This window comes from Schistocerca gregaria, chromosome 3, assembly GCF_023897955.1.
Source record: "Schistocerca gregaria isolate iqSchGreg1 chromosome 3, iqSchGreg1.2, whole genome shotgun sequence".
Classification (NCBI taxonomy): domain Eukaryota; kingdom Metazoa; phylum Arthropoda; class Insecta; order Orthoptera; family Acrididae; genus Schistocerca; species Schistocerca gregaria.
In genome coordinates this window covers 215,354,139-215,381,922 of record NC_064922.1, presented here as the reverse complement: position 1 = coordinate 215,381,922, position 27,784 = coordinate 215,354,139, and the positions used below count along the sequence as shown (strand labels likewise).

General features: G+C 43.1%; 1 protein-coding gene across 1 annotated transcript in view; it reads left to right on the top strand.

The window, feature by feature from the left end:
- The window catches only part of LOC126354525 (uncharacterized), a 1,077,765-nt gene that overhangs the window by 356,659 nt on the left and 693,322 nt on the right, over positions 1–27,784 (top strand). The window lies entirely within an intron of this gene.

Below are 27,784 nucleotides of genomic sequence, written 5' to 3'. Positions count from 1 at the left end.
GTGAGTTCCTGGAGCAACTCTGTAGCAATTCCGGACGTGTTAGGTGTCGCATTGTCGTGCTGGAATTGTCGAAGTCAGTCGGTACGAACAATCGACATGAATGAATGCACAAGATACTTAAGTGCACGTCACCTGTCAGTCATATCTAGACGTATCAGGTTCCCACATCACTCCAAGTGCACACTGCATTACAGAGCCTCCACCAGCCTGAACAGTCTTCTGCTGACATGCAAGATCCATGGATTCATGTAGTGATCTCCATGCCGATACACGTCCCATCGGCTCGATACAATTTGAAACGAGACTCGTCCGACCAGGCAACATGTTTCCAGTCATCAACAGCCCAATGTCAGTGTTGATGGACACAGGCGAGGCGTAAAGCTTTTTGTCGTGCAGTCATTAAGGCCAGACGAGTTTACCTTCGACTTCGAAAGCTTATATCAATGATGTTTCGTTGAATGGTTCGTACGCTGACACTTGTTGAGGGCCCAGCGTCGAAATCTACAGCATCCGCTTAAGGGTTCAATTTTTGTCACTTTGAACGATTCTCTTCATTCGTCAATGGTCCAGTTCCCTCAGGATCATTTTCCGGCCCAGAGATGTCGGAGATTTGAAGGTTTTTTTTACCGGATTCCTGATATTAACGGCACACTTGTTAAATGGTCGTACTGTAAAATCCCCATATCACCGCTACACGGGAGATGCCGTGTCCCATCGCTCGTGCGTCATCTGTAACACCACGTTCAAACTCACTTAAATTTTGATGTGCGCAGCTGTTGCTACCTCTGGATCACGGGGTCCCGTGATCGATACACGGCCGGGTTGAGGATTTTCCCTGCCCGGGGGCTGGGTCTTTGTGTTGTCCTCACCTTTCCATCATCATTCGTGAAAGTAGCTAGACTGGACTGTTGACAGACTGGGAATTTGTACAGACGCTCACAACCGCGCAGTTGAGCGCCCCACAAACCAGACATCATCATCATCATTAAATATTGATAACCTGCCACTGTAGCAGCAGTAACCGATCTAAGGCTATGGCAGCCTCGTATGCTGCCTGTTTGCGTATCTCTGTATTTGAACACGCACGCCTATTCCCGTCCCTTCCGCGCTTCAGTGTATTTTAAAACTTCTGGGGTCTGCTGCTAATTATAAACATCAGCGCCATATGGTAAGTGGCCTTTCCTTTGTAGAAATTCTGCGTAGTTTCAGGTGCACTACTTGAGACAACGTTCGATAACCTCAGAAACGTAACTTTAATCTATCTTTTAACACTAAGAACCTGATCGCTCAGCCTGGAAGCATGCAACTTGTGTGTCCTGCACGGGAAATGGTCTACCCAGTGAGATAGCCAGGCACGGCTAGTGACCATCCCTCACATCTTCTGTGAAGAATTCTCTACCACTTTCTAAGCTTCACGGAAGAGGTTTTGCATACATTGTGCTACTATCCTTCCGGGAAGAATTGATTTTGTACGCAAATGATTCAGCCGCAATCCAAGGGACTCTTTCTAGAAGTAATGCACCTTTCTGCATCAAAGTGATGGCTTAACCACAGTCCGCATGGTTGATTTCAAGACTTAATTTTCCACTCAGCATCAAGGTGTAGGCCGTTTTGGATTTTACTGGCAGATTAAAAATGTGTATCGGAACCTGAAGGTAGAGGAGTTTTTAGGAATATTAGAATGTTGGAGAAAGATGCTGGCAAACAGATACGAGATAGGGTCACTAGTTGTGCCTGGAGTCCTTTGTTGGTCAAGAATCGCCTTAAAAAAATTTAAAACAAATACTGGTTCATACTCTTGTCTCGAAGAAAGTTTAGGTTACATCGGAAAAGCTGGAAGCGATTTTAAATTATGAGAACATTGTCGACAGGAAGTGTGTTTACGTCTCTTCTTGCGTTTCGTCTATGTATGAGCTAATATAAAATTTCAGTTACCCTAAAAATGGGTAACATGAGCCAGTGTAATTATACTATTCACAAACGATATTTTTTTCACGTACCAGGTACGTAATTATGATTATAGAAAAGTGACACACCTCTGACATGATAAAGGCGTCCAAGTTGAAGAATGCTGTTAAGAGGCTGCTAACATAGGACTGTACCGGTACCTTCTACGCAGTGGTTTCCTTCAGTTGCTACTGAGATAGGAACTTAGAGCGACAGGATTCCTCGACATTCACGCAGAACAAATGGTTCAAATGGCTCTGAGCACTATGCGACTCAACTGCTGTGGTCATTAGTCCCCTAGAACTCAGAACTACTTAAACCTAACTAACCTAAGGACATCACACACATTCATGCCCGAGGCAGGATTCGAACCTGCGGCCGTAGCAGTCGCACGGTTCCGGACTGCGCGCATAGAACCGCGACTACACCGCTGCCGGCCTACGCAGTACATTTTCGAATATTAAACGGAATGGGTAGACAGCGGTCCTCACAAGTTTTACTTTTCGTTAAAGCCAAACTGATCGTCACTTAGCGCATTCTCAATTTTCTTTTCCATTCTTCTGTACATTATTCTTGTAAGCAGCTTCGATGCATGAGCAGTCAAGCTGATTGTGCGATAATTATCGCACTTGTCAGCTCTTGCTGTCTTCGGAATTGTGTGGATGATGCTTTTCCGAAAGTCAGATGTTATGTCGCCCGACTCATATATTCTACACACTAACGTGAATAGTCGTTTTTTTGCCACTTCCCCTAATGATTTTAGAAATTCTGATGGAATCTTATCTATCCCTTCTGCCTTACTTAACCGTAAGTCCTCCAAAACTCTTTTATATTCCGATTCTAATACTTGATCCCCTATCTCTTCTAAATCGATTCCTGTTTCTTCTTCTATAACATCAGACAAATCTTCACCCTCACAGAGGCCTGCAATGTATTCTTTCAACCTTTTTGCTGTCTCCTCTGCATTTAACAGTGGGATTCTCGTTGCACTCTTAATGTTACCACCGTTGCTTTTAATGTCACCAAAGGTTGTTTTGACTTTCGTGTATGCTGAGTCTGTCCTTCCGACAATCATATCTTTTTCGATGTCTTCACATTTTCCCTGCAGCCATTTAATCTTAGCTTCCCTGCACTTCCTATTTATTTCAGTCTTCAGCGACTTGTATTTCTGTATTCCTGATTTTCCCGGAACATGTTTGTACTTCCTCCTTACATCAATCAACTGAAGTATTTCTTCTGTTACCCATGGTTTCTTTGCAGCTACTTTCTTTGTATCTATGTTTTCCTTCCAACTTCTGTGATGACTCTTAACGTATCTCTAGAGAACACGAAAAAGGAACTGAAAAAAATGAATGTAAGCAATAATTTTTTGGAAAGCTAACAAAGCATCTAGCACTTTTTTTCCAAAAGTAAAACGCTTTTTGATGAGTCAGAACTTATTCGCCACAGCCCACACTTAATTTGATTGGCGTTGCAGGCCTTGCATGTCCATGACGCGGTATGGAAAGTACACTCTAAGAAAGAAGAAAAAGGAGAAAGAAAGGAAATTAAAGATGGACCTCAAAGGAATTATGACAACTTATTACACAAAGACTCACACGAAAGAATTATGTCAACAGATTTCAAATTTATATGCATACAAATACCGGCAGGAATAACTAAATTGTTAAATTAGACAGCCGAGGTATGAATCTATGACGCCGCAGCGCGATTTCACCATCAAGGATACTAAACGGGGGACATGTCCATACCAGGGCAAAAGTATTTGCGAATTACGTCCTTTGTACACTGTTGGACAGACAGGAGCGTGAACAATGTACACAGATGTCAGTTATAGAGAGAGGACGTGTAGCTGGGCTCAAAGAAAGTTGTTGGAGTAACCGGCTAATCGCTCGACATTTCAGTACGTGTGATGTCACTATTCGACGATATTGGCAGTAATATGTGAACCATCGTCGAATACTCCTCGAAGAAGGAAGCAGGCGAGCTAGAGAGAAGACGAGAGGACCAAGCAATCGTCAGACAAGCGCCCAGTTCCCGTATTCATCACTGTCATCGATTCGACTTGCAGCTGATGCTTCAATGACCACAAGAGCCGTCAAAACATGGCTCACAAGAATGGGACTAGGCTCATGGTGCACCTTACGCCTATACAAATTGATCTCTGTGCACCAACAAGACGGTTTGCAGTCATGTCGGGAATATTCGGTCCGGAATACCACTGAATAAAGTAGTATTGTAATAAGTTTCCTTTTCTTTACGTGTATGGTCACAAACGTTTTGTCAACAGATTACCGGTTTCGGTCTGATCTCTTTCATAAAAACAGAGTCCTAATTTTGTAACAGATTTGATGATGATCATTATAGACCGAAACCGGTAATCTTTTAATAAAAAGTTTGTAACCATAGAAGTAAAGTAAAGGAAGCTTATTGCATATACGGGTCACTGTTTTATTCGCGACAATGTCGCAACTCGTTAGTAGGATTGTCTTCAGTGTTGAGTCCTGCTTCCAACTAAGCCCCAATGACCAGCGAAGACATGTCTTGAGACGGCTAGATGGCGGTGGGATACCAAACCTACCTGTCACCTGCCATATGGCCCGACGACCAGGACTGATGATCCAGGATGAAATTTCATTTTATAACAAGAGATTTACAGCAAGCGCTACGTCGACCATATTCTATGCCCCGTTATATTGTCCTCCACGGCAACGCGTCCTGGGCCAACATTTCAGCCTTATAATGTCCGCCCTTACAAGGCGAGGGTTTTTACTGCTTGTCTTCGAGCTTCTCAAACTCTTCATTGTTCAGCAACATCGCCAAATCCCTCTCCCTTTGAGATCTATTGGAGTTTTATGGAGAGTGACCTCCAGCTAGCCCGACATTGTTACGATTTAAAGCACCATTTGGACAGACGATTGCACGATATCCCTCAGGAGGACATCCTCCAACTCTGTCAATCAAAGCCAAGCCAAATTATTGCTTTTTTTAAGGGCAAGAGGTTGATCAGAGCGTTATTGACTTGCTCAAAATGTGAAGCCTTTCTCTCTAATAAATGATCAAATTTTTCTGAACTGGTAGTCACTTGTTTCTGTTGATGCACATCATATCTTCTGATTTCCGTCCCATTCGGCTAATTCCTTGGGGATGCGTCGTGATATTTTTTTAAGTGAATATAAACGGAGAACAGGCGAATTTGGAATCATTCTAACGACGATATGGGAAGAAATTGCGGGTATCCATTGATACAACCGAAATAGTCCAAATCTGTTGCAACTCGGCGTCTGGAAATGAACATCATTGATATGACAAAGATGCATGCTACAGTCGGCGATATTACGAGTAGATTGCAAGAATTCGGATTTCTTCAACAAAAAACTTGGAGCTTGGTAGTTTCCCGCTATGTAAAGTAGGAAATGTGTCGCCAGGTCGGATGAATCACGTTTCATGTCGATTGTCACGCCTATACCCTCATCCAGGGGAAGAGATGCTCAACCGTGTAACGCGCCGTCGACGTAGACCTATGAGGCCAGAGATAGAGGTGGTACATGATTGGTGTTTCAGTTCGCTAAACGGCCTGTGGCAGGCCAGGGGCAAATTCAACTGGTTGTGCAAGGGACATGAGGAGGTAACACAAATCACCATAATGGTGGCTGTGGACTGCGTGACATTTCTTGCTGACAATCTGCGTCACCTCATTCTCGATGCCTTCCCTAGTGGCAGCATAATAGTTCGTGTCACAAGGCAATAAATCGTGCTAACGCAGTGCGAGGAACATGATAGTCATATTACGTTGACCAGCAGCATCGCCTGATCTGAATCGGACTGAACACATTTTGTACGCAATCGGATACCAGCTTATCGTCCACAAAGAACAGACACATAATTTACTCCATGTAAGCACGTACCTCTGGAATGTTACCAAATTTTTGTCGAATCCATCCCACTAGGACGGGCATACATAAATAACAGAAACGCGTAAAGCAAGATTTCCTTCGCCAGGAGGACACGGGGTAGGGGAGGGTGGGTGTAAAGGTGAGGAGGGGCGGTGTCATAACATTTATGACCCCCATCACTATGAAACCTCTCCTTATGAATCACACATTGGCTTTTAACGCAAGAACACTAAAAAAATATAGCTTTTCTCAAAGAATGATGGAGAGAAGCACGTTCGGAATTACTTTGAAGAGAAACGCTTGGATCAAGTAATGGACTGGCGTCAAAGGCATATTTGTGGCTAATGATTATTAAATGAAGATTTTCGGGACACGTAGCCACAATAATTAATGGTAGATGGATCAACGAAGATCTTACCTGACTTCAGTCAAATAGAAAAGTTCGAGACGACGAAGTATTTGGTAAGATATGATACCGAAAAGCAATTGGGGGGGGGGGGGGGGAGGGGGCAGCCTGAACACACTTAGTTTACAAGTGTAATGCAAGAAGAAGCGCACGGGGGCATCTGTACAGCAGTGAATACCGAATTGGTCTTCGTGATGACGATATAACGTCTTGAGTTCTTGTTAGTTTCTCCTGTTCTTAATAAAATAGTCTATTATTAGCAGCTGACCGACCATCCAAATAAGTGAACTTGTCATAAACAGAAGTACTTTAAATTCTAATGAATGCCGAACTGAATGAAAGTTGATCGATACCGATTGTTGTTTCAGATTTAAAACAGTCTTGGTTGTGACTCTATTTAATTCCAAAAACGCGTTTCACACTGCGCGGCATTATCAGATGGTGAGAAACAGCTGGATAACTGGACGTGTTTTATGACGAAGGGGTTACATCTGCAGTTACTTTTTCAGCATTTTCCCATTTTACATCGCTTTATGCCTATGGTTTTTCTATCCAGCAACTTTTACACAATTAAATGCTTCCCCTAAAGGGTAAAACGCTTTACTGATTATAGTAACTTCTCGAACAATAGTGTTTTCATTCTGAAATAATTCAAAACCGCTGCTGTAGCATCCTCAGACAGTGGAATAGATTTTTTTGTCGATATCCATTGCTTATTTCAGCTGTTTCGTGAGATTGATAATCAGATAACAGAACAGTCGTTTTGTTGACAGTAAATGAAAGCCAAGACAACTCATATTCGACGAATTTCGGGAGTGGAACATTTATTCGTTGGACAAAGCTGTTTATTACAAATTTGTGGGACATTCAACATATACTGTGTTCCAACATTGTGAAATGTGTCGAAGGTAACTACTACTAACATACAGTATAAGCAGAGTGGATTTAAAATAACTCATTATTGTTAAACACAACTGCCTCTTTATTCGCATGAAGTAGGTAGTACTGCCGACATAAGATCTAAATTTAATTCCACATACTTATCTAGTTTGGCAGAAGACCGTTGACGCCGTTCGTCAGAAGCGACTTCTAACCAAACTACATGTCTGTAGAGAATAGCCTCAGCTGTATTTCCTGTTCCCGATCTTTATAAACGATTTAAAATACTAAGAAGGCTTCTTAGACTGTCTGCAGATGAAGCTGTCATTCATGGTCTGCTAATTTATTTATTTATTTATTTATTTAACCTGGCAAGATTAGGGCCATCAGGCCCTCTCTTACATCTAACCAGGCATTCTACTTATTTTACATATGTTTTAGTAGGCATGTTAAACTACATCTAATACAAAAAGTGAGATAAACAATTAGAAAGGTACACCTCGAAGAATACATTATTGAAGGGAAAGATTTTAGATAGGAGTGCTGGCAGCAGGGAGTATGAGGGAGACTCATGGTGAAGGGAGGAGAAGAATAGAGAGACATGATCAAACATAATTAAGGAAAATATAAAGCAAAAGGAGACTGCGTGGCTAATAGAGATAGATGAAGAGGAAGGCAACTCAGGAGCAAGATGGAGACGCTAGCTTTGCTATTTGACAGATGAGAAGATTGGCCTTGCACATTAATTTTGTGGAGAATTTTATGCGGATGATAGTAGGAAATGCTTCAACGTCTTCTTAAAAGCAACAGGTGATTGAATTTTCCTCAAGTTAAGGGGCAGTTTGTTCCAGAGGCGGACAGCGGCAACTGAGAAGGAGTTTGCAAAAGTTTTTGTTTTGTGAGTGGGCACAGTTAGGATACCAGATAAGAGTGACCTCGTGTTTCGATTATGATGGTATGACAGGTTTTTAATCTCTGAGGCTAGGTACTGGGGTGCTTGCGCGATGAGGAGTCGGTGAAGTAGACATAGAGTGTGGTAGTCACGCAGTTTGTCCGGCCGCAGCCACCCAAGCTCGGAGTATGAAGCACTAACATGATCATATCGGCGAATGTTGCAGGTGTAACGCATTCATGGTTAGCTCTAGCCGTCTTTTGTTTTCACTACTCATGCCTTGTTGAATCACATCACAATAGTGGAGGTTCGGTAGAACGAGTGCTTGCACGAGCTGGCGTTTCAAGTCCTGTGGGAATATGTTCCGAAACTTTTTGAGAGCATAGAGACAAGCAGACGTCTTTCGGCACACTGCGACTGTATTCTCCGCCCAGTTGAGTTGCTCGTCCAAAGTTACACCCAAGTTCTTCACTGTTTTCTGATATGGTATTGGAGTACCTTCGAGCAGAATAGGAGGTAGCCGTTCGCGGAAATCTGAACTTATTAATTTCTGATGGGCTATTAAGATTAATTGCGTCTTTTTTGCATTTAATTTAAGCCCCAGGTTTTTCGCCCAAGTCACTACTGAAGACAGATCATCATTCATCAGAGCGATTGCAGTGTTTACGTCTTCAGGTCTGACGCTTAGGTAGAGCTGGAGGTCGTCGGCATAGAAATGATGTTTACAGGAGGACAAAACCGACGAAATATCGTTGACATATAAAGAAAACAAAAGTGGTCCTAAGACTGATCCTTGTGGCACTCCCGAAGAAACATGTTTCCAGGAAGATTTTTCATTTGCGCAGACAACACATTGCTGTCTGTCTTTTAAGTAGCTTTCAAACCATCTCATTGCACTATCAGAGAAATTAAGATGTTGCATTTTTCTGAGTAATATGTCAAAGTTGACATTGTCAAAAGATTTGCTGAAGTCCAGTAGCGTCAATATTGTTGCCTTTCGATTGTCGATGGCATATTTCAGGTCATCAGTTACTTTAATTAGAGCAGTGTTTGTGCTGTGATGTTTACGGAAACCGGATTGAAATTTGTCATATAGACTGAATTCATGCAAGTGTTCAGTGATTTGGTCATAAACAATATATTCAAGTGCTTTAGAAACAGCAGGCAGTATGCTAATTGGTCGGTAATCACGAGGCTGTTGTGGGTTTTCGATCTTAGGGATGGGTCGAATTATGCTTCTTTTCCATGCAGTGGGGTATATTCCGTTCACGAGGGAAAAATTAAATATGTCAGTTAAGACAGGTACTAAGATATCAGCAACATTCTTAATCATGGTTATACCGATACTGTCGTTGCCTATTGCATCAGAAGAGATCCTCATTATTGCTTTTCTTGCCGTATTTGTTGTTACATGTTTTAGATGGAAGGTATCGTTGTTAGTTATCCTGGTTGGGGATTCTTGTGGACGGTAATTATCAGCCGTGCTGGTATTCAGAGGTGCAGAGAAGAATTCATTTAATTCGTAAGCTGACACATGAAAAGTAGTTTCCGGTTTTGCCTTTCCGACCCCCAAGCTACGGAGATTCTTCCATAGAGTCGTGGGTGTCAGATCGCTGCATACAAGGGAGCGAGCGTGCCTGATTTTGGCATTGCGAATGCATTGTTTCACTCTGTTCCGTAGCTTTCTATATTCTTCGAAACGCTCGGGTTTCGCATCTGCCTTGAAACGCCTATGGGCAGCATCCCTATTAGTCATCATTTGACGTAATTCAGCTGTCAGCCATGGAGCAGGAGATTTTCTTACACGGACTGTGCGCACAGGTGCATGTTTGTCATAGAGGGCAGTGAGTTTATCACCAAGTTCATTAATTTTGCCGTCGATTGTAGGTTCTCTGATTATTTGGTGCCATGAGATTTCTAAGCAATCGGCTGTTAGAGCGTCAAGGTCAATACGTTTCATGTTCCTACAAGTTATGTAACGCGATTTGATCCTTGGGGGCTGCACAGAGTAGGCCATGAATATTACATGATGTGCTGAGAGGCCAGGGGCCGATGATTGACCAACATCTCTTACTCTGTCAGTCTGTTTCGTTGCGATCACGTCTATAAGAGTATGACTGTGCGCCGTATGGTGTGTAGGTTGTAATGGAAGAATGTTCATGCTATTGCAACTAAACAATCTTCTTAGGTTTATTGCGGAGGGAGTGTCTCTTAGTAGGTCTATGTTTAAGTCACCCATTACGATGACATGTTCGTATTGACACTGAAGAGAATGTAATTCCGACTGGAAGGAACTCATTGAGCTTATTTTTGGCGGCTTGTACAGGACGCCAGTCAAGAATTTCCGACTTTGTATATTTATTTCAATGAACATGAATTCAGCCTCTTTTTCTTCAGCAGGATTTGACGTACATAAGACTTTCGCTTTGAGGTCTGTTCGTATATATGCGCCGACCCCGCCACCTCGCTTTTTTGATCTGTCTGCACTAAGAAATGTGTACCCTGGGGGATGAATAGATGCAGAGGATATGTGTGGTTTCAACCACGTTTCGGATAAAAGGATTACGTGGTAGTTTAGTTGGTTGAAGAGGAGGCTAAGTCCTTCGTAATGCGCAGGTAAAGACTGAATGTTGCAGTGAGCTCGGACGCGTTCCGCTGAGCAGCCTGGAGTAGGGTGGCAGACTGGTTTGTCCCTTTGTTAGGCACTGCCTGCCGCGAGGGGCACTGGCCGGTGCTTCCGCCAAGTGACATATTACAGGGGTGTTCGAGATTTTGCGCGCCCTGTTTGTGACTCCGCGAGAGCCGAAAGAAAGGCGACTGCAAGAGATTTCCTGAGGTTGCGGGAGTATAGAAAATGGATTAGTGGTATTCGGTGCAGGGAGAATATGACCAAAATGGTGACGGCTGTGTGTCACTGAGTATCCTATGTCGTAAGAGGAAAAATGTAATTAGAGTATTTGAAACAGCTTAGGGTGGAAATAAGGGAAAGGGGAGTGATTTAAGAGGCCGATGCTGCCAGCAGAGAGAAGTAAGCTTAATATTTAATAGAGTATCGTAGGAAGCTAGAAGTAAATTGAAATTTACTAGAGTGATACTGGTAGTGATTATCGTAGGAAGCTACAATTAGATTTAAATTTGCTAAAGTGATACTGATAGTGATTTTTGTTATGAACAATTTAAACCGAAGAGATGGTTGACTAATGAAATAAAGGAGAGACTAATAATTGCAATAGAACTGTTACAGAATGGAAGAGAATAAACTGAGAAAATGAAAAAAGTATTAGCAGTAACTAAAACTAAGCAATGGCTACAGCTAAAGACACAAAAAAATAGTAAAAAGTTAATACAGCTACAAAAACAATTAGTTAAAGGTACAATAATTAATAAGTTAATACAGTTACAAAGACAATTAGTTGAAGGTACAAATAATTAAAAAGTTAATACAATTACAAGACTATATCTGAGTATAGGACTGTTAAAATTTGCAAATGGTGTTAAGTTTGACTTTTGGCTCGAGTAGGTTCACTAAATACTATTCAGTTCTGTCATGTTTGTGACTGTCTTCTTTCCAGCTGCAGTCTTAATGATTACTCTGCCATCCTGAGTCCACACATTCTGAAGACCGAAATGGGATATGGCACTGTTTAAAATCTTTAGCCACTCGTGTGTCAGATCTTCCCTTATTGTAATCCCTGTCCTTGCTAACTTCTTCTTCTGGGTAAAGATCTCAGCCCTTTTTCGGTACGACACAAATTTAATTATTATTGGACGAGGTTTGGTAGCACCTGGTAGTTTTCGTCCCACCCGGTGGCTCCTGTCAATGTCTGCCTTGGTCACTTCGACGCCTAATTTTTCACGCGCAACCTGTATAAGCAGGTTGTCCGTGTCTTCTTCTTTATTTTCTGCTACTCCAAACAGTCGTAGACTATTTCGCCTTTGGTACTGTTCTAGCTCGTCTGTGGCGGCAGATAGTTTCACTTCCAACTCTCGTGCCTTTTTCTCGTATTCAGACACAGACTTTTTTAGTGCTCTAATTTCGGCAGTATTGGCCTCAACAGTTTCACGCATTTTGGCCAATACTGATGCCGTTACAGTATCTGATATGGTGCCTGCTATCAGATCGAGATTGTTTTTATCGCGAAGCGCAGCGTTTACCTCAGAGCGGACCAGCTCCGCTATACCGGGAGCCGCGGCTGCACCTTCCGCCAGGAACAGGCCCGCCGCACCTGCTGCTTCCCCGCTGCTGGACGCGCTGCTGTTGATTCTTCTGTTTACCATTTTCTCGCAGATATTGGCGGAGCACAGAAAAAAAATAGCACTACTGCACAGAACACTGTTGTTTACACGATTTCCACTTGTACTAGACAACACCACCTGCGAGAACACCTTCGAATTCGACTAAATTTCGCGAGCCGAACTTAACACGTGTTACACTGCCGCCGCCATATGGCTATTAGCCATTAGGTAATAACGACAGATGTTAAATACGAATTGCAAAATGATTTAGGCAAGATATCTGCATGGTGCAAAGTGGGACTACTGACCATGAACAATGAAATATATGATGTCAACCACACATGTGCTAAAAATAATCCGTTAAACTTCGGTGACATGATGATCCATTCAAACTTAAGTTCTGTCGACTCAACTAAGTACCTTCGGATCAAAATTACGAACAACGTAAACTGGAAACGTAACACAGAACATTTTGTGGGGAAGGCGCATCAAAGACTGCTCATGATTGTCAGAATCCTTAGAAAGCGAACACTTTTACTAAAGAGTTTGCCTATACTACGCTTGCCCTTCCTCGTCTGGAGCAATGCCACGCATTGCGAGATCCTTACCAGATAGGATTGACGAAGTATTTCGAAAGAGTTCAAATATTTGCTACTCGTTTTGTATTATCGTGAAACAGACAGTCACGAATACGATAGGCGAGATGGGGTAAAGGCGGATTCCCTTGCAGCGAGATCTACTGAAGAAATTTTCGTCACTAACTTTCTCCTCAGAATGCCTGAATATCTTTTTCTGAAAGAAATTTCCGCCATTGGAATGTTATTTCTTCATTTGTCTTACATAATCATGATTTCGGCCATTGGAGCCAACCTCTAGTGCACGTTGCAATGGTCAAATAATTCTGACCTATCTGTGACCTGTCATTGACTACGCGTACGACATACTTCAACTTTTCAGAAAGCATTTGAGAATGAATCGTAGTTCCAAAATCCTAGTTTGTACAAAATAAATGAACAATTAAAAGTCCTATGGCTTTAATTTCTTTAAAAAATTCTCTGTGGCTGTGGTCCCCGACGAAGAAAAAGACCATAATATGGTTCATTCTACCTACATAGAGAGAAATGACTGGCGTAGTAAAATAAGGGGAACCTGAGACATCATGACATTATTTACAGGCTCATCTTAAACATTCTGTTCGAGAATGCAACAGTCCCGAAACAGTCTGAAACTGCTTCTACGAAGCTATGCAAACTCTTTTGTCTGAATTTCTGAATAGTCGTAAAGAAGTAATGTAGATGTTAAAAGCAGTAATACATCCCTACTCTCAGTTGGCGTAAAAAATGACCGACAGTCCCAGATTCTCTATTCTTCAGTGCACAGAGTGCAATTTCTACAGAATTTTTCATCTGGTAACGAAGAGTGCCGGTTGCATCAAAGTTCTTCCTCTTTATCAGAGGGCTTGTACGAAACTGGAACTGGAGAACACTCCAAAAATCGTTTGCAGCGAAGTTCGTAATCCCTAGCCTCCGTCAGAGAAGCCGCAGGTAGAGAAAGTTTAGCTCGTAACGCAGTACCCACGAGGGAAATTTAGCGAGTGCCCATTAGTTCGTTACTATCGGCCATTACTCATTCTTAACAGTTGCCGGTAGGTTTGATTCTGTGACACTAAATATGAAGTTGCATTTCACTTCCCCTCCCTTTGAAGTACGTGTAGTTAGTGACGGAGGTAACAGTTGGATATCGGGAATTTTATTCGGGTTAGATACTTATTGCAAGCTTCATTAATGTTCTTATCAGCAAACTGGCAAACGTTGTTAGCAATCATGAAATTGCATTGCAATGTAATCATTTACTTGTAAATTTAATTTCCACAGAGGCCTACGGCTACTTTGGATCATGTACATTCTGTTTTGAATCGCAACGACGAACTACTCGATATGAATCACCAGCACAATGTTGACAATGTAGTCTCAGGTAAAAAGAGAAATATGAAGCGGTTAATACGAACAACATGCAAGTGAAGAAACTATTCCAGTACCGAAACTAGGAGCACGCAGAAAAACACTACAAAGAAAATTTTCCTATTCGTTTTTGGGAAAATTTGGTTCCGATCACATCCAGTACTTGTACGCCTTGACATGTCTCTGTATACTTATCAATGATGATTTACCAAAGAAAAATTTAAGACTCCTATCTTCAAGTGTAAGAATCGGTAACCTCAGCTCCCTTTCTTTTGAAACATTGGTTCACATCGTCGGAATAATTACCCCTCTGAGGATTAAAATTAAATTTTCTGAGTAGTAAAACAAATAGTTCAGTAGTGTTTGTCACGATACTAAATAGTTTTTAAATATCATTACTATAATCAATACGTCATAACACTTTAGTACTGATTTCATATGTTATCAATAATTACATTTTGATTTAAAATACCTCCACCTATGAGCGTCATAATGTGGTGTGGCTTATAGCTTCAGAAATTAATGTATGAATATCTTCCTCACATAGGCCTGGTCTATACACTACACTGCATGCGCCTATGACAGTAAAATAGAGGCATCTGTATCACATATTCTTAAATACCTCATGAATATGCAACGTCTGAATTCTAGATAGTTCCTACAAAAGAACATAAATTTACTCCATTAATCACTTCACAACAGTAACGAACAATATGACAGCACAACGAAACAATAACTATGATAACTACGTAATAGCTGCTTCACTAATGTAGGGCCTACACATTATTATTATTATTAGTGGTAGTGGTCAGACATAAAGCATAAGCAGCTTAAAATCTTACATTTCCTGCTTATTCAAAAACAAAAGAGTCCAATAATCATGTGATTTACGAACACTACGCATAAGTCGCACAGTTTAACCTCGATGACTTTTTATGAGAGCTGCATGATGTGGATGAAACAAGTGTCACTACGGGAATGGAGTTTGGTAATATAACAAGTCTGTGATGTTTATCTTTTTTTCTGAGAAGGTGTAGCAGCTAGCACTCGTGATATCCTGAAAGTTGCTTACCATTCCCCAAAAAAGTTGTTAGGAATAAGTAGTGTCACTGTCTCATTTACTCATTTGATCGTGGTTCAGTAAACCACCAACCATAATTATATGTCAATTATCTTTCCTCATTTTCAAAACAAGAGACTAAACTACAGTCAGGTCGTAATGCTGATGTTCGTGGAAGATAGGGAAGGCTTACTATCTAATATCTGACTGAACTCATGTGTAATTGTCTCAGTAAACTGGATAATCACTCTTTGACGGGTTGTTTTCTATTTTTAATATATTTCATTTATTTTAATTAATATGGTCTGATTCATCATGGAATGGGTGACTGTTTATGTATTTAACTAGATACCTGGTAATTGTGATTTTGTATTCATATCATTTCAGTATCACATAGAAAAATATGTAAAGTGCATTGCGAGAACTCTTCTACAAAATGTATGGTGTAAACTCTAGCAAGCCCTGCTTAATAAATAAGAATATACGATGTTTATGAACCAAATACGTCATTACTTCGGAATTTCAGAGAGATGGACCACTCTCTTCATAATAATTAAGGAAGTTTTATCCAAGTGCATGTATACTTTCTGTCAATGAATCAATAATATAGGTCCCTTGGAATGAGTAAATGCTATTGCTGACAATGCTGTTAGAAACCTTACGCAAAAAATTTACCGGTTTGAAGTTCTGGGGCAGTCGAAAAGCGACTGCTTCCCTCGGTTTACGCAAACTTGCATCGCAATTGATTCTAACGATACGTTTCTTCAAGAGGCATATTCACATAGGAAGGCTGAGTTACTAAATGGTTCAAATGGCTCTGAGCACTATGGGACTTAACTGCAGTGGCCATCAGCCCCCTAGAACTTAGAACTGCTTAAACCTAACTAACCGAAGGACATCACACATACCCATGCCCGAGGCGGGATTCGAACCTGCGACCGTAGCAGTCGCGCGGTTCCAGATTGTAGCGCCTAGAACCGATCGGCCACTCACGCCGGCTTGAGTCACTACTTAAGGTGAAATCGTACTACGTAACAGAGTCAAAATAAAAGACTTACTTCAGTAATCATAAATTTTATATATCAAACACGTCAAACTCGTATGCTAAAAGTAATGATGAAACCTCTAGGAAGACAAAATTCTTCTCGACATTCAAGCCGCTTTTTCATTGCTACAGTCTACATAACAATTTGATAGAATTAAGTATACACTAAAACATATTAGTTAAGCCATATTACAAAATCAGATAATACCTCGTCCCTTTCAGTTTGATATAACAGAATCCGAGGGATGAATATCAATTACAGAGCCTTTTTTCAACATATGCAATCAAGATGCACTGTTAATGTCGTACCACTTTTATATTACCCTAACCACTTTTTAGTAGATGACAGTAAAGTTTCATGATTGTACTGGACGGCATTGTACCAAAACATTGCGATTAATGTTCACTTAAACAAGTACAGTAAATTAAAATTACGTTATTTTGTTTCACATGGGTTCATAGTGCTGGTAAAAGTCTTCAACGACAAAATTTTCATCAATGGGTGCGTTTACTTTTTGTAGGTACCACAGATACAGTTTCAAGGTTCAGCTACACTCCTGGAAACGGAAAAAAGAACACATTGGCACCGGTGTGTCAGACCCACCATACTTGCTCCGGACACTGCGAGAGGGCTGTACAAGCAATGATCACACGCACGGCACAGCGGACACACCAGGAACCGCGGTGTTGGCCGTCGAATGGCGCTAGCTGCGCACCATTTGTGCACCGCCGCCGACAGTGTCAGCCAGTTTGCCGTGGCACACGGAGCTCCATCGCAGTCTTTAACACTGGTAGCATGCCGCGACAGCGTGGACGTGACCGTATGTGCAGTTGACGGACTTTGAGCGAGGGCGTATAGTGGGCATGCGGGAGGCCGGGTGGACGTACCGTCGAATTGATCAACACGTGGGGCGTGAGGTCTCCAGAGTACATCGATGTTGTCGCCAGTGGTCGGCGGAAGGTGCACGTGCCCGTCGACCTGGGATCTGACCGCAGCGACGCATGGATGCACGCCAAGACCGTAGGATCCTACGCAGTGGCGTAGGGGACCGCACCGCCACTTCCCAGGAAATTAGGGACACTGTTGCTCCTGGGGTATCGGCGAGGACCATTCGCAACCGTCTCCATGAAGCTGGGCTACGGTCCCGCACACCGTTAGGCCGTCTTCCGCTCACGCCACAACATCGTGCAGCCCGCCTCCAGTGGTGTCGCGACAGGCGTGAATGGAGGGACGAATGGAGACGTGTCGTCTTCAGCGATGAGAGTCACTTCTGCCTTGGTGCCAATGATGGTCGTATGCGTGTTTGGCGCCGTGCAGGTGAGCGCCACAATCAGGACTGCATATGACCGAGGCACACAGGGCCAACACCCGGCATCATGGTGTGGGGAGCGGTCTCCTACACTGGCCGTACACCTCTGGTGATCGTCGAGGGGACACTGAATAGTGCACAGTACATCCAAACCGTCAACGAACCCATCGTTCTACCATTCCTAGACCGGTAAGGGAACATGCTGTTCCAACAGGACAATGCACGTCCGCATATACCCCGTGCCACCCAACGTGCTGTAGAAGGTGTAAGTCAACTACCCTGGCCAGCAAGATCTCCGGATCTGTCCCCCATTGAGCATGTTTGGGACTGGATGAAGCGTCATCTCACGCGGTCTGCACGTCCAGCACGAACGCTGGTCCAACTGAGGCGCCAGGTGGAAATGGCATGGCAAGCCGTTCCACAGGACTACATCCAGCGTCTCTACGATCGTCTCCATGGGAGAATAACAGCCTGCATTGCTGCGAAAGGTGGATATACACTGTACTAGTGCCGACATTGTGCAAGCTCTGTTGCCTGTGTCTATGTGCCTGTGGTTTTGTCAGTGTGATCATGTGATGTATCTGACCCCAGGAATGTGTCAATAAAGTTTCTCCCTTCCTGGGACAATGAATTCACGGTGTTCTTATTTCAATTTCCAGGAGTGTATTATCCAGATATTTAATTATAACATCTATGTGTCATATTTGCAATCAGTGCAATTTTCATTGCTTTTGTGGCCATTTCGTCGGTGTTAATGGAAGTCTCTGGTGGGACCACGCGGCGTGCCCGAGCGCTCTCAGGCGTCTTGTCACCGTTCGCGCGGCTCCCCCAGTCGCTGGTTTGAGTCCTCACTCGGGCATGGGTGCGTATGTCACCCTTAGCGTAAGTTAGTTTAAGTTAGATTAAGTAGTGTGTAAGCTTAGGGACCGATGTCCTCAGCAGTTTGGTCGGATAAGACCTTACCACAAATTTCCAATTTCCAGTTTCCAGTTTTCTGTGGTGGGTTGTAGGTGCCGTAGATGACACCTAACGAGCATCATAAAGATAACCTCGCAGAAGAAAATCCTCAGACTGATAGTAATTCCCATTCATACTTTCCTGAACACTGTCTGAAATTTCACAAACAACAGTGATTACAAAGATGATACAAAGAGCCACTAAGTAAAACTCTTGATAATAGATGAAGGCTGAAATTTCAGTTGTGGTAGTTACAGTAAATAAATGTTTCCAGTGACAATAACTTGGTAATTCAAAAATTTTAATTGCTCTACGAATGGTTACACGTTACACGACGCCTAACGTCAGCCATTTCCCGTCTCTGGTTACGGCATTGGAGGCTCTCCAAGTTCTTCGAACAACTCACCACTCCCGAATGTGCTTTACATCACATGTTCTTATAGGCTGAGTGTTATCATAATCAGCCAGTAACATTTTGCGCTTTTTCGCTTATATAATCAGTACCCTGCAAAGAGAAAACTCTACAATCAACTTGATAATAAAGAATTTTTGAATAAACTATATTCTGAACATAAACTTAATGGAACGTGGCTGCCGTGTTAAACACAATGGGTAGCCAGAGAAAAATTTACACACCTTCAAGAACAAGGTCACTTTATTGGCAAGTGATGTGAACAAATTCTGACTAAATGAATGACATACGCATCTATACAAATCGTATCCTTCCCGCCCCCCTCCTCCACCTCAAACTGTTGGTAACAAAGACGTTTAGTCTCGTATGCAAACGCTTACAAACGTGCTAAACTGTATCCTACAATAGATTTTCTCCAGTATTTTTACCTTTTGTTGGAGGTACACAATGGTTGTTCAGGCTCTGGAGGAGGAATAAGAGGAAACGCCATCTTCACCTTGTCGCATACATGTTCAATTGAAGATAGATTGGATGGTCCTGCTGGCCGAGGCAGTTGTACACCTCAAAGAGCACTATGCGTCCAGCAGCCATATGTGGAGGTGCGTTGTCCTCCTGAAAAAGCGCTATACATAGAAGAAATGCCACAAAGATGAAGGTAAGAAACTGTATTATGTGGCGCACAATGTACCCTGTAAAAATACCAAATGTAACGGCAAGGCGTAACTGATGCTCCTTCCACTCCCCCTCCCCCATGCCACCCACACACCCACCCACCCACCCACCCATCCACACACACACACACACACACACACACACACACACACACACACACACACACACACACACACGCACAAACACACACATGCCCATGCACATATCTATGCTGTACATCGTGTACATCCATCATTCTCACACAGACAGAACTTACTCTTATCTCTGAAGATAACAGGTCACCATTCAGCTTTCCAGTCGACACTTTCACAACACCCGAGCAGCCGTGCTTGGAGATGTCCTGGCACCTGAGGTGGACTCACTAGAGACATACGTAATCACAGTCCTGCTTGAAACAGAGGGTTTCCAATGGTTCATGGTGAGACACCATGGCAATATGTGCTCGGCTTTCTTCCCTGGATGATACAACGTGCTCACACAATGCAGTGGTTATCAAATCGGTCTGTACTACACGGACGTCAGGAAGCTCGTCTATGACTGCGAGAATAGTTCTTAGTCCATTACTGAAACCAGCGAGACACAATCGATAAACTATGCCCAACATTAGCAGCAATCCATCGACACATCCATCCAGCTTTCTGCAACCCCACAGCTCGACCCAGATCAAATGGTTTCATTTGTTCAGTAGGATTACATACTCATTGATGTGGCATGGCTGTTGTCTGGAATGTCTGTCGCAGCCACAGTTCACCTCAACACTCTACATGTATAGTTACTGCTTGCAGATTCAAAATAGAGGGTGCGCAGACCAAGAAGAGTTCAGTTTCGATGCATAGATTGCCAACATAAACAGTAGCCGACATGAATCTACTAAGCATACAGGGATGAATATAAAACCGAGTTTTTATTACTGTGCGGGCAGCTTTAGTTTGCTTCGAAGATCACAGGATCACACACGCGATAGTAGGCGGTGAGTTAAGGCGCCATTATTGTGTACTCGTTGCACACTACGAGTATGTCACGCCTAGCATGTGTGATTCTTTGAATCACAGACTTATTCCAAGTGACTATAATCTCCGTTACGTCACAATTTCTGATACAGATAATGACTTAGTCCGAGCAATTGTACAATTTTCCTATAGCGAATTGGGAACTTTTAAAGACCGGATTCAAGAAACAACCCCTGCAAGGAAATGGGTATCTGATGATGACGCCAGTGCGGACAAATTGCTCCAAGTGTTGCACCGGCTCAAGACAAGTAGATCCCAACATCTGTTGGGAAAGAAAAAAGGTTTAAATATCCGTAGAGTCCCGAACTACAGCCTTTTAAGACCCGGAGTAAGGTGGAAGAAAAGATACCACCAGAGATATTTAGGGGAAACAGAAAATGAACGGTAAGACACTGGTATAAGGAACTATTACGCCAGATAAGAGAAGAAAAGTGGAAGGCAGACATTAAGCACCAAATGGTAACTGATGTGTGGGACTGCTCATTGTAACTTCCAACAAAGGATGTTCCATGACTCACTGTTTGATCAACGTCGAAACGCGCCGGTGGAGCGACGAAGACAGTCTAGGAGACGTCAGTGCAGTACCTACCCAAGCTACCACCAGCACCTTCCCTCTGAATTACTAGAGCAGCATGTGAATAATGGTGGTGTGATTTCATTTGCCACAGATGAAGTCAGGCTGACAGTAATGAAGTAATGAAGATGATAGCACTAAGGCCTTATAGAATACTGGCAGAGGTATTGCTTCAGCTAAGTGAACCAAACTGTGCAGTATATATAAAACAGTGTTATTAAGTAAATATCTGTTATAGGGGCAGGTACCCAAAAACTGGAAAATCTCAAATGCCATTACACTGAAAAAACGAGAAGGCAAACAATCAAGAGAGCAAAAGTCTTCTTCTGTGCAGCCCCTGCGGGACGACAGACAAGTAACTGGAATGAGCGCCCAGCAGTACCGTTTCAGGAAAGTCAAAGCCACCAGGATTCTGAATCAATAAATATTGTGAACACCTAAGACGACAAGTATTTTATATGCATACGAATTGATGTATGTGGGGCACTTGACAATTTGTTGTGGCCTGCCCTGTTAACATATCGAAACAGACTGTTACAGGTGTCTCTATAACAGTCCATTAGATCATTGCACAGACAAGCAGCAGCAATAAGCATATTCCGGAAGGAAAATTGTGAAAGACGTAACGAAAATCTGACCACAGGGCTCTGTTTGTGGTCCAAAGTTCTGGTATGTTGGCACAGACCCATTACTCAACTAACTTCAGACCATAACAAATACTGGAGGCTGCATCGCTTGTTCAGACGATCTGCTAATTATATTAGATGCCAATAGGAGTGTTAAATTATAGGAAAATCGTAGGATAGTTCTTGTGGGACCATGTAACTGCTGCGTGGAATACAAACTATCTATAGCAGCACAAAAAACAGTTGATATTACTAAAATGAAAATTATAAACCCCACCATCAGATTATATGACCAAATTGTGCAAACAGAAGAAATATATTGTTCATTGGAATTAAAATCGACGAAATGCCAAATTTCATGCACATGTAGAAATCGTATGGCAGAGAGGCACTTGAGTCCGCATGGCTCCACATTCCTCTTGCAGTCTTCCAGAACATCGTTGACTCAATTCATGCATATCCCAAACTGGTCCCAGATGCAAATGGTGGTCATTGAAACTTTTGACAAGTGGTCAAATTAATGCGAGTGGATGGGATATAACTATAAATCACGCCTACAGGTTGAAGTTTCGTTCTTATCTTGTTACAACAGAGTACCTAGCACAATGCTACGGACAAAACGATCTAAACTCTGCGCATCCCATGTGAATATGAGCTTGGAAAGATTCGAAAACTAATTTACAGGAACAAAAAATAGTTCCAAAATGAGTGGTTGCAGTTTTCTGTATTTATATTCAGTACACAGTTAAGGCTTCTGAAACACACACAATGAATAAGCTTAATCTACGGTTCAGTGTTAGAAAACAATGACCTACAAGCTTCATCTTACCTCAAATCACCTCACAGAGGCAAGCTGTGAAGCAAAAACATAGCTGTTAGACAATCAAGACATGGAATGTGTATGATGTCCTTAGGTTAGTTTGGTTTAAGTAGTTCTAATTTCTAGGGGACTGATGACCACAGCAGTTGAGTCCCATAGTGCTCAGAGCCATTTGAACCATGGAAAGTGTTCGCAAACATTCGATCATGGAAAACCAGTGAACACTATTATTGTTTGATAATGATGTGCAAGTTTGGCTAGTTATTATTTATTTATTCTGCGCAATTACACCCTTTTATCTGAAAAACTAAAATAGGCTGTACAAGTAATTAGTTGTATATTAACAATTAATTCTGATAATTAATTTTTAAAATTCGTCATCTTCTACAACCACAAAACTAAAAAAAAAACCTTAACCAGCTACCCAACCTCTCAAGTATTTAACTCTAACAGGCTTCCCGGCGAGATCTTGACATGTTGAAAAATCGGGTCTACTGCCGCTCTGGAACAATATTTCGGCCACGTAACTCGTTGCCTTCTTCAGGTGCTGCCTGAGACTGCCCTGTTGGAGGATCGTGTCCAGTATTTATGCCCAGTGGGCGCTGGGTGCTGTCTTTGCGTCCGCGCCCACCTGGCGCTGCTTGTAATGTGTTGTCTCTTCCCAGGTGTTCCCTCGGACGTCCGCGCCCGACATGGGCGCCATCTGTGGCACCTCTCTGAGGCCTGTCCTGTGTTGGGCACTCCATTCGCGGTCCGCGCCCGCCTGGCGCTGATCCTGAGGCGTTGGCACTTCCCTGTTGCTCTGACGGTCGTCCGTGATCGGCTCGTCCATCATCTGCGGTCGTGGCGGCTGTCAGAGTCCCATCCTGCGTCGAGAGTAGCGTCCGCGGTCCGCACCCGACTGGCGCTATTGCTGCAGTGTTACTACTTCTTCAGGAGTTTGTTGGTTCATTTCCTTGAGCCTTCATTAGGTCCAGAGCCGGACTCCACTCCGAGCTGAGCTGGTAACCGCTGTCTCAGTTTATTAGGTTGTCTTTGACCTTGATCTCGATGGCCTCCTTTATGGCACAGTCCCAAAATCTTGGCATCTGTGTCACAATTTAGGTGTTGTTGTAGTCCATTGAGTGGCCGAGGTCCAGACAGTGCTCCGCTATGGCAGGTTTATTTTGCCTGTCCCAGTCTGGTGTGCCTCTGGGGTTCTTTGCACCTGACTTCCACCGTCCTGGTTGTCTGGACAATGTATGACTTTCCACACTGGCATGGGATGTTGTAAATGCCTGGTTTACGTAGCCCTAGGTCGTCCTTCACACTCCCTGGCATGGTCCCAATTCTGGAGGGTGGACAGAAGATAATCTTTATATCCTATTTTGAGAGAATTCTGCTGATCTTTGCAGAAATAGGTCCAGCATATGGCAGGTATGCAAACTTCTTCACATCCTCTGGCTCCTCTTGTGTACCCTATGGTTGACTGGTAGTACGAAGTGCCCGTTTGATGACTGCGGAGGAGTATCCATTTCTGCTGAACACCATCTGTAGATGTTCTATGTCTATGGCCAGACTTTCCATACCTGACAGAGCTCAAGCCCTGTGAACTAATGTTTTCAAGACTCCATTCTTCTGTGCCAGTTGGTGGCAGCTACTGGCTTGAAGGTATAAGTCAGTGTGGGTGGGCTTACGATACACACTGTGACCCAAAGTGCCATCTGCCTTCCTCTTGTCCAGAAGATCCAAGAATGGGAGCTGTCCATCCTTCTCTAGCTCCATAGTAAATTTTATACTTGGGTGGCGTGAAATGAGATGATCGAAAAAGTCATCTAGCTTTTCCCTACCATATGGCCAAATGACAAAAGTGCCATCGACATACCTAAGAAAGCACTTGGGTTGGTAAGTGGCTGCTGCAAGTGCCTCCTCTTCGTACCTTTCCATGAAAAGGTTGGCTACCACTGGTGATAAAGGGGTGCCTATTGCCACTCCCTCCATTTGCTCATAAAATTGACCCCCATAAAGAAAATATGTTGAGGTCAGTACATGTCTGAACAGGTCGAGCAGGGCACCATCGAACTTCTCTCCAATGATATTGAGTGAATCGGTAAGTGGCACTCGTGTGAAGAGCGCCACCACATCGAAACTGACCAGAGTCCACGATGTGTAGCTGCCTAAGCAATTGTAGGATGTCCTCCGAATTCCGAATGTGGTGTGCACATTTGCCCACATATGGTGCCAATACCTTCTTCAGGTAATGTGCAGTGAGGTATGTCGCTGCACCAATGTTACTGACAATGTCGAAGAGGGACCCGCTCCTTGTGGACCTTGGGGAGTCCATAGAGTCTGGGTGGTACAGGTGCTTTGGGATAAAGCTACTTGGTATTAATAGGGCTCGAGCTCTGTCAGATACGGAAAGTCTGTGCACAGCATAGAACATCTACAGCTGGTGTCCAGCAGAAAATGATACTCCTCCACAGACATCCAATGGGCACTTCGTACTACCAGTCAACCACAGGGTACACAAGAAGAGGCAGAGGAGGCGAAGAAGTTGGCATACCTGCCATATGCTGCACCTATTTCTGCAAAGATCAGCAGAATTCTCTCAAAATATGATATGAATAGTATCTTCTGTCGACCCACCAAAATTGGGACCATGCTAGGGAGTGTGATGGACTACCTGGGGCTACGTAAACCAGGCATTTACAACATCCCTGCCAGTGTGGGAAGTCATACATTGGGCAGACAACCGGGACGGTGGATGTCAGGTGCAAAGAACACCAGAGGCACACCAGACTGGGACAGGCAACAACATCTGCCATAGCGGAGCACTGTCTGGAGCTCGGCCATTCAATGGACTACAGCAACACCAAAATTGTCACACAGACGCCAAGATTTTGGGACAGTGTCATAAGGGAGACCCGATTATTCAACATGTCTCTCAAGTATTACTACAGACACAACAGAATTTTTTCTCCATTTGTTTATTTATTTTGCTGCATTTACGTTGTAGGTGCTTGTTTTCGCCACTGGACTCGCCTTCATACTACCCCAGTCGATATCCACGGTCTGCTGGATTCCTTGGGTGTCGTGCAGCATGTCAGCAACGTTTCCGCAGTAGCAAGTAATTACACCCTTCACTGTTACGTCTTAAAGTCCACACGTCCATGATCACTTGCACCAACACGTTGTAGGTTCTCAGTTAACGTCTTTCCATCTGCAGACTATGTTGTCTAGCCTGGATGGCAGCGTTTTGACTTCTGGTTGAATGCCTCATGAAGTATTTCTTGGCCTTTCTGCATACCGCGGCTGCAATATCGCCCAAGATGTATCAGGTCGACTCGGTCCTTAGTGCTGTTTTAGGGTCCAACACCCTTAATATCTGACGTCCATTGCCCGCCCCATCTTGTGTAGTCCCACAATGTGTATTCTGGTGCGCGCACAATACCACAGGCACAGCTATCTTTAATCTGTCATCTGATTTTATAGAAATACGTCGCGTAATGGCCATGGCCACCGGAGAAAGTATCTGCATATTCGACAGGTTAAGAAATCTCAATTTTAGTCTCGCCCTGAAGTCGGGGAGAAATTCGTATTTTCTCCTGCCTGTGCGTGAAGTGTCCCATTCATCTTGCACTGCGGTAATATGTGACATTTTATTGCTTTCTTCGTATTTGCCTCAGTTCAAGACACCGTCCGTACATCATTTGATGGCCTCTCTTTAACGAGTAAAGGGCTCTCCTTTTCCTAATATCCCAGTCTAATAGGCACATTCCTGGAATTACTAACAAAGCACCATTCCAGGTAGTGCAGTAGGTGCCCGTTAATATCGGTAACACTCCTCGCTGAATTCTCCTCACTAACGAGACTGGCTTCACAACTTGAAATCTATTAGACCAAACGCTCACACCATATCCTACGACATGCTAATATCTTTTGGTAATTGAGAGAAGCCTATTTGCATCCAGCAAAAACATGTACAAACGCGGTGCAAACAACTCCATATAGTACAGAGGAAGCGAAACAGTTCCTGCAGCTAAAATGTCGGCAGCGTAAACAATGCAACAAAATACTTTGTTCATTAAGTAAAGAACAAATGAAGCGGTAAAGGTAATGCAACAGAAACTAGCGACCTTAATAAGCCCAACCAAAGAAAAATTTTTTGTAAGGACGTTCAACCAAAAAAATAAAAAAAATAATGGCTGCAGAAAGTAGCGTAGAAAAGAACAAGAAAAAGGTGCAAGAGACACTGATTTGTATAGAGCCAAAGAAAAAGAGACCTTTAATGATTCTGAACGGCTTCCCGAAGGATACAAATGCAAAGACTGTAAGAGATACAATATACATGCAGAGCGTTGAAGTTTGGAAAGCGGTTTTAAAGGACGATTCAGTACTGGAACAAGGGGAGGAATAGTGGTCCATCAAGTTACTGTAGTGAGCCCTGAGGCCAAAGCAGCTTTCATAAGGGGACGAAAACTACATCAAGGGTTTCCTTTAGTTTCAATGAAAGGCAATCTAGTGGTGAGGCGATGCATTCAATTCCAAGTCCTTCGTCATTTGGCAAAATTGTGGACAAGGGGAAGAAAGCCATATCAATGCTAAGGCCATATCAGAAAAGAGTGTAATAGAATAAAACAAGCTCCAGTGTTTGCCCCATATAAATATGGGCATCAAATGTGCGCAGGGAACTGAAATGAAGGTGACCCGTATCAAACACTTCCAAAAAGGCAGAGTTTAAGAATGGGGTACGGGTAGGCGCCTCATAACACTAAAAAGCAATGAGTGCTCTAATGACACCATGGAAAGCCGTCTATGTGATGGACATAAATCACCACTGCGGACGCGAAGGGACTCTGGAAGAGCGAGGAATTACTGGCAAAATGTTAGCCGTCAGTAGTACAGAAACGAACAAGTGACGTGGACCGAAGTGAATCATCATACACCAAAGAAAAAGCAACAAAGATGTTTTTGGCGAAAATTAAGAATTACGAAGAAGCAAAATCAGAGGCGAATGTAGGAGCGACATGAGACAGGAGAACAGAATATGGTGACACAAACTTGGGCAGTTGTACGTAGAGTGCGACAGCACACATCCTGAG